Source organism: Miniopterus natalensis, chromosome 1 (assembly GCF_054644295.1).
Source record: "Miniopterus natalensis isolate mMinNat1 chromosome 1, mMinNat1.hap1, whole genome shotgun sequence".
Taxonomy (NCBI): Eukaryota; Metazoa; Chordata; class Mammalia; order Chiroptera; family Miniopteridae; genus Miniopterus; species Miniopterus natalensis.
The window spans coordinates 8,824,646-8,832,734 of NC_142081.1; positions in this window are offsets into that span (position 1 = coordinate 8,824,646).

Consider the following 8,089-nt stretch of genomic DNA (forward strand, 5'->3'; position numbering starts at 1 on the left):
TGACTTGCAGTTATGTCCTGGCCTCACCCCCCCCAGCCGCTCTGCTCTGCTCGGCTCCCCTGCTCTCCTTGGACTGCAGCCTCCTGTGCCTTTTGCTTCTTGCTGTTCCTCGTGCCCTGGAGTGCCTTGCCCTCCGTCTGACACCCTCCCTCAAACCTTCAACTCCCTCTTCTCTCACCCATCAAAAGTCCTCTGTCTGCATCTTCTTGGCATCTCTTTCAGCAGCTGTCAGGGTCTGCCTGACTTGGCTTCATTTCCCTTTGCCTGGTGCCTTACACAGGGAGGTACTCAGTGGGTTAAAGACGTGTAAGAGGAACACTAACTATGGCCATGCAGTGGAATATTATGCAGCAATGAAAAGGAACAGAGCACTGATAACGTGCTGCACATTAGGCCAAGTGAAAAAGCCCATCACAAAAAAGCACACATGCATGATTCCATTGTTATCTATAGAGACGGGAAGTAGGTAAGTGGTGCCAGGGCCTGGGAGGAGAGGAAATGGGGAAATAGCAACTGCTAGTGGGTATGAGGATTCCTTTGGAGTGGTGAAAATTTCTAAAATTGATGTGGTGATGATTGGGCAACTCTTGAATATAGTTAAAATCATTGAATTGTATGTGCTAAGTGGAAATTACGTGGTTTGTTAATAATGCTTCAATAAAGCTGTTTTTAAAAATAAACCGTATAGCTAGATGGCTGTTTAGACAGAGCGAAAGCAAAGAAAAAAGGTAACACCTGCTAAGCGTGTCACTTATGACCACCTGGCTTCATATTGTGAAAACCTGTCCTATTTGGCAGCGATGATGCCTTTGTAAGTTTGGAGTTACGAATGGAAGGTGGGATACTGGCAGGGGTATGTCTGACAAACCCAGGGGCGATGCTGTGTTTCTAATGGGCCAATTTTTTATCAGCACAAACCTCCTTTCTCAGTAAGGTCCCCAGGGCTAATTGAGTGACTTTAGGATAAAGAACTCACTGTCCTACGGATTTGGGGAGCTCTAGGGTTCTGAGTAACAAGTACAAGATGATCGCGTATGTTTATCGCTAATGGGCAACCCCAGTGCTGGCTGTGATGTTCGAGGAAATGCAAATGCCGAAAAGTAGACTTTTAATGGGAGTATCTTTAAAGGCCTCCAGATACAGGTGGTAAAAGCTGTTTTTTTTTCTCGAACTGTTAACTACCTTTTCTATCCCGCTTCTCTGTTTGTCCTTCCTGTACGAAAAACTATATTATGTACTTAACCAATATGGAAACCATACTGTTCCTAGCTCTAAAGGGGAAAGCAGCTGTTTCATTTCTCAAATAAATGACGATTTCATGTCACAGTGCCTTGACTTTTTCTCCTCCGTGGTTTGTGGGCTCCCAGGAGAAATGGGCTCCCCATCCCTTGCCTATTAGATTTCTAATAAGGGTGACCTTTCTATGTGCATCACAGCTAGGACCAGCATTTTTTTTCTAATTGTATCTAAAAGGTACAAACACGCTCTCTGGCACATGAGAGATGTAGCACAGAAACACTCAGGCAAAGTGTGGCCATCCCTTGCCTCCCCAGAAACCTCAATACAGCTCGGTGTTCATCATTAGAGTCCCCTTTCTACGTATTTACATACCTATGTACAAATTATACTTTATTTTTTACCTTTTCATTATAAAATATAACATCAAAAGCCCTATAAAACAAGTGTATTGCTTAGTGAATTGTATTGCTTAGTGAATTATAAGGTGAACACCCTTGTAACTGTTGCTCAGGTCAAGAAACAGAGCAAATGGAGCAGAGAGGTTCCACCCTGTTGGTAATCTTCCCCGGGCAGAGGTGGGAGCCCGATTCGGGCCTTAAGGGAATCTCATCACACTTCATTTGCAACAAAATGGGGTCCAAGCAGGGCAGGTGTATATGATGTTTCTCTGTAGAGGTTCTGATGTCAAAGGAAAGGCACAGTGGCCTTGGCTGACATACCTGGCTTGAGAGTGATCTAAAAATGACATGTCTATGCCAGGGTCCTAGGCATCACTGAAGTTTTTTTTGTGTTTTTTTTTTAAACATGTTTTTATTGATTAGAGAGAGAGAGAAACATCAATCAGCTGCCTCCTGCATGCCCCCGACTGGGGATCGATCCTGCAACGCGGGCATGCGCCCTGACTGGGAATTGAACCAGTGACCTCCTGGTGCATGGGGACAATGCTCAGTCAAGAGCCACACTGGCCAGGCTTACGTTTTCTTAAGAGAGCCCCGATGCATTTTTTCCCAGATCAAAGTCAACAGGTTTGCTCGATAAAATGAACATTCTTATGTCCAGATTCCTTCAGCAGATCTCATGACGATGTGGACAGAACAAAAGAGGCAAGGATGTGCGAGGCGTTTTACAGTTTACGGAGATGCGACCACCAGCATCTCACTGTGCTTATTAAGAACAGCACCTTGGAGACCCAGACCTCGAGGGCCTTGGAGAAGCCTGTATCCAAACTTCCCATTCTGAAAAATACACAGGATCGAAAATACCCTGTACGTTAGCTCCCTCTCTGTGTGCAGCATGCCAACCGTCAGAGCATCAAGTGACTCGGGATGCTTTAGAAGCTGCATTTCCCAGTAAAAATCCATTTGGGTTGATGGGAGGCAGGTGTTGCAACTTAAGAGCTGATAGTTTTAAAGAGCTGCCTTCAACGACCCACGCCACATGTCCATGCACTTACTAGATCTAAAGTCTTTCCACAGAAGCACACTTATCATTAATCATAGCGGCCGCATCATGTTCTCACAGCTGCTACTGTGGTTTCGAGCCGCGCTTGCTGTGAGAATCCCGGGAGCACGCAGAGCAGCCGGGTGCCCGGCCGCGCCCAGGAGCCCCCATTCCAGTTCGCTAGGGCGAGGCACTGGCACGAGCTCCCCAGACGGTCCCAGTGGACAGCCGGCACTGAGAGTCCCTGCTCCCACGGCTCCCGGCACGCAGGACAAACCCGAGATCCCTCGCGCGGCCCACAGGCCTTACTGATCAGCCTGGGTCTCCTCTCCCTCTTCCCTGCTCCCACTCCAGACACGGGAGCCTCTGCTATTCTCAAACACACCAACCAAATTCCCGTTCAGGGCGTCTGTCCTTGTCTGGGCCCTTTTCCGGATTGCTCTTCCCGTAGGCATCTGCCTGTCTTGCTCCGTAACTTACTCCATTCAGGTCTCTGCTCAAATGCCACCTCCTCAAAGGAGCCCTCCTTGGCCACCGCGTCTAAAATGCCAGGCTTCGCTCCATTTCCTTACTCGGTTTATTTTTGCTTCATACACTCACCAACACTAGACATTATATATTTTTCAGTTTATCTGGCCCATATCAGTGTCTGGAAAACAGCAGAAGCTTAATAAGGACTTTTGAATGAATAAAGAATGGGTGGGGATAGATGTAAAATAATACAAACTCTCGCATGTAGGAAGTGCTTGATAAATGTGAGTTTCTTTCCCAGCTCACATAAAGCCAGTTGCTTCCCCACGCTGCCTGGGACATACTAAAAAAACAGAGCCCCCTGCTAGAATTTTTATCTGAGCCCCAGAGAGCATAGGCGTCCACTAATTCCAGTCCCAAGAGACTTCTGGATATATAAATACTTAGTATCTACGAGGCCCTCTGATGTGCATTCATGAAAAAGTCCCAATTAGATATTTCTGACATTTACAACAGCCTGTAGGTGGCACCACATTTTCCAAAGCATGCTCTCTGCTATCCTGTGGCCAAGATGGGGGACTTCCAGACAGTATGCTTAGTCAAAAAGAAAGTTCGAGGCAGCTGGGCTCTCCTAGAGCCGTTTGACAAAACAGCTGTGGTCATTTGCTCAGGCCCCGGTGCTACCCACTTCTCGGCTTTCATTTTTTAGAAACACGGAACAACTAAGATGACTGCCTCGTCTGGTGGCTTCTGTGGGGGGACAGCTGAGAGAACTGCCTACGGGCCACCTCTCCAGAGCCCAACCCTGTCTGAACTGTGCCCTCCCATTCTGACAGCCCCTAATATTAACCGGTCACAGCCACACCCTAATGATTTCATCTGAGCACTGAATAAATGCTTGTAAACTCCATGAGGGCAGCACTTGTCTATTTTGTATCCCCATATATTAAACCACATCTAGCACAGAGCAGGTTACTAAATAGTTGTTGAGATAATAATTGCTAGCACTTATAGAGCACTTACTGCACGCATGCCCTGTAGGAAGCCCACACACTTTACGTACATCAGTTCATAAATTTGGGTCACCAATTCATCCTGGTTTGCTCGGGACTGTCCCTGGAGCTCCCTCGGCTCCTGGCAAATGGAAACAGTTGGCGCCTGGATTAGCTCAGGCTGCCATAACAGTATAAATAACACAACAGAAATTAATTTTCTCACAGTCCTGGGGCCTGGAAGTCCAAGGTCAAGACGCCATCAGGATTGGTTTCTGGCGAGGCCTCTCGTCCTGGCTCAGCGGCTGCCTTTTCGCGGCGGCAAGAGGGGGAGGTCTCCTGTCCTTCTTAGAAGGGCACCGTCCTATCCCGAGGGCTCGCTCACTCCCGGGACGCCCGCTGGAGTCCTTAATACGTATGGGACACACGTGGGTTGGAACTTTTAGCGGCTGGGCGGGCATCCCGGCATCCCTCGTTTTATTGCACTTCACAGATGTTGCGGGTTTTATAAATTGTAGGCAAGGCCCTCCGCCAGCAATGAGGTTATGGTTCACTGTATTGCAATACTGGCTTTATTGTGGTGGTCTGGGACCAACCGCAGTTCCTCCGAGGTGTACCTGTATTGAGAATTCTTTCCAGGCTTGTAGACCAAATCAAGGGCCTGATTAAGGCTCATCACTTGCTGCAGCTGAGCCTCACTGAAGGTTGTCTTACCGAAGACCAAAATTTGGGCTGGACAGCAGGGGGCCCCAGAGAATGTCATCTCTGCCTGAAGGTACAGTTTAGGGAAGGGCTCTTGGAAACTTTTGCTGCAAACTGCAAAGCTGGCGAAACCTGTCAAAGTTCTGTGACACATGTACAGAACTTTCCTACAGAGAATGTTTTAGGGGAACCCCCTATGAAATGGAAACTTAAGGGAAACATTTTCTTGACTCAGCACTTAGGACAGGACAGTCCCCAGGCACAAAGGCCCACTGCGGGGACCAACCCTCCGACTCCCACATACGTGGAAAGCTCTTGGGGCCCCACACTGGCCCCCAGAACATTTGGCCTTAAGAAGTGCAAGGCTCTTTGTTCCAGGGTCGCCAGAATAGTGACCTAGCGGATCTGACCCCAGTTCCTTTTGAGTCTTTAAACACATCAGTGGAGTCTACAAGTCCCATTAGAACAAGCCACCTTTTACATCTAATAAAAATCCTGATGGCTCTGAATCGCCAGGGGTTAGCAGGATACGGGGAAGTGAGACTGAAAGCCATCCTGGTGACACTGCAGAGGATGGAGGTAAACTTGGGTCCTTGCTGACACACCCGCTTCCTGAAAGAGTCTCTCTCCTGTTTATTGCCTTTGATCAGGTTGGAGACAGCCCCTGACACACAGGGCTCTTTCTAGAAAGCCTGCAAACCCTCCAACACCACACGATGGAGAAGTGGAAGGAGAAACGCCTTTTGTCTCTCTGGAGGCTCCTGAAGAAGAGGGGCGTGGGGAGTTAGTGTTTCATGAGAATGAAGTTTCAGTTTTGTAAGACGGAAGTTCTGGAGATGGGGGTGGTGACTGTTGCATGGCGATGGAAATGCTCTTAATGCCATTGAACTGTACAATTAAAAGTGGCTCAACGGTCAGTTTTGTTATGTATATTTTGCAATTAAAAATGAAACAATATGGCCTGCCCATCCTCTGCCTACCCATTCGGTGACCTCGCTGCCTCCCTTCCTCTCAGCACTGCCACTGGCCACTCCTCCTCGCATCCACCTCTGCCCCCCAAGCAGCTGCCCCTCCAGGTGACACACTGGCCCCTGTGTCAAGCTTCCCAGATAATCATCATGGCCTTGGAGGGGCCAGCACCGGACTCCCGCGGGCAATGGGGCGGGTGGAACATCACAGGAGGCCCCGGCTCCTTCTAAGGCGGTAAGTGTGTTTAATCTTTTCTGTTCAATCCTTTGAGAGCAGGGCTTACCGGCCTTTCTTCCCTATACACGGCCCCTCTTGCCCACCTAGGCCAGCCCTGGGCAGTCCATCCCGGGTTTCAAGCGCACTGTCGCCTCTCTGAGGCCCTCCAGCATCCACTTGGCCCTTGGTCCCTTTACATTGCTCCCCATCACGTTTTCATTGCACAGCGTGAAAGGAGACAGTATAGCCTGGTGGTTAAGAGACAGGTCTTTCTGCTCAGACATGTATGGGTTCAAATCCTGGCTCAGCCACCTGGTCTTGGGCAAGGTACTTAAGTGGGTCATTTTTCAGTTTTCTTATCTCTAAAACAGGGGTAATAGGCCTTCCTTACTGTTATGACAGGGATGAAATTGAGTTAATCCAGAAGACTTTAGGGATCGTGCAAAGAACACACACACACACACACACACAGAGCTCTGGACTCCTGACCCCTTGCTCGGGGCCACACACACACACACACACAGAGCTCTGGACTCCTGACCCCTTGCTCGGGGCCCACGGAGAAACGAGGCCTGTGCAGTTGCATCTGGGCCCTTGGTCAGCTCAGCCCTGCGAGCTGACCTTTTGAACTTTTGCCTCAGGAAAGTTCACCCAGAGCTGGGCCCCGAGACAGCTGAGGCTCATCTGACGGGATTTCTACAGACAGGTCACGTGGGATGCGGCATGGGGCAGAAAGAGAAGCCTAGAGTTGGGGGTCAGCCCTGACTTCAAGCCTCACTTTGGCTTCTAACCGGCTACGTGACCTTGGGCTAGTCAGCCACCCCGTTATGAGCTGAACTGTGTCCCTAAGTTCATGTGCTGCGGCCCTAACCACCAGTACCTTAGGATGTGACTGTCTGGAGACAGGGCCTTTAAAGAATTAATTAGGTTAAATGAGGTCATACGGTTGGGCTCCAATCCAATAGGACTGGTGTCCTTATAGGAAGAGAAGACACCAGGGGAAGGGCCATGTGAGGACAGAGAAGGCCGCCGTCCATGAGCTAAGGAGGAACTGACTCTGCCGACGTCTTGATTTCAGACCCCAGCCTCCAGAGCTGTGACTGAATCCGTTTCTGTGGTCGAAGCCCTCCACCTGCGGGTTTGTTACGGCGCCGGAGCAGGCTAACTCCTCCCGCCCCTTTCTTGGCCCTACGTGTCCTCCCCTATAAATACCTCCCTCAAGGGGCTGTTGTGCAGATTAAGTAAAATGATGCAGGATAATTGCTGACTGCGCCAGGCACACCCAGGGCTCAGCACGTGTAAAGGCCCTGTCTCAGGCCTCCACCCCCGAGGCTGTCCTATCACATCTCCCTTGGGGCAGAGGCATCCAGATAACAGGGCTTCCTCCTTTCTGGCCCCTCCTGATGATGGGTGGACCCCAGGACTGGCCTCAGGATGGTGGGCCCGGTGTACACCCTCATATACACATGTACACACACACACTTTTATAATTATTCAAAGTGTGTGTATACATTTTTTTTGGACACTCTATATTTTTAATTAATGCTGAGGACACAGACACGACCGGTCCAAACCTGGTGGAGAAAGCAGAAGTATCAACAGACAACTACACTCTGATGGGATATCTCTTGTGAGAGAGATGAGCCCCGGGGCCTATGGGAGCATGAGTGGGCAAGGTCTACCTGGCTGGTCCAAGAAATCAGAGAAGCCTTCCTGGAGGAGATGGGCTTTGAAGGATGAGTAGGAGTTTGACCAGGCAAAGACTTTAGGGAATGGTATTTCTGGGATAGGTAGCAGAAACAGGAAGGTGAGAGACTGGAAAACAATCCAGAGGTGGGAACGGTGGGAACCAAGGATAGTAAGGAGGCAGGTGACCAGGCTGAGGGGCACACAGAAGCCAGGGCCCTGGAGGCTGAGGGTACACTGCAAATTCTCAAAGGACAGGGCCTCAGTGGAAAGGAGGGGGTGTCCTGAACCCCACCTGGGAAGGGCGTTAGGCTGTTAATGAGCTGCCTGGCTGGCTGAGCAGAACTCCAGCCACTCAAGAAAAGGAGATGCCA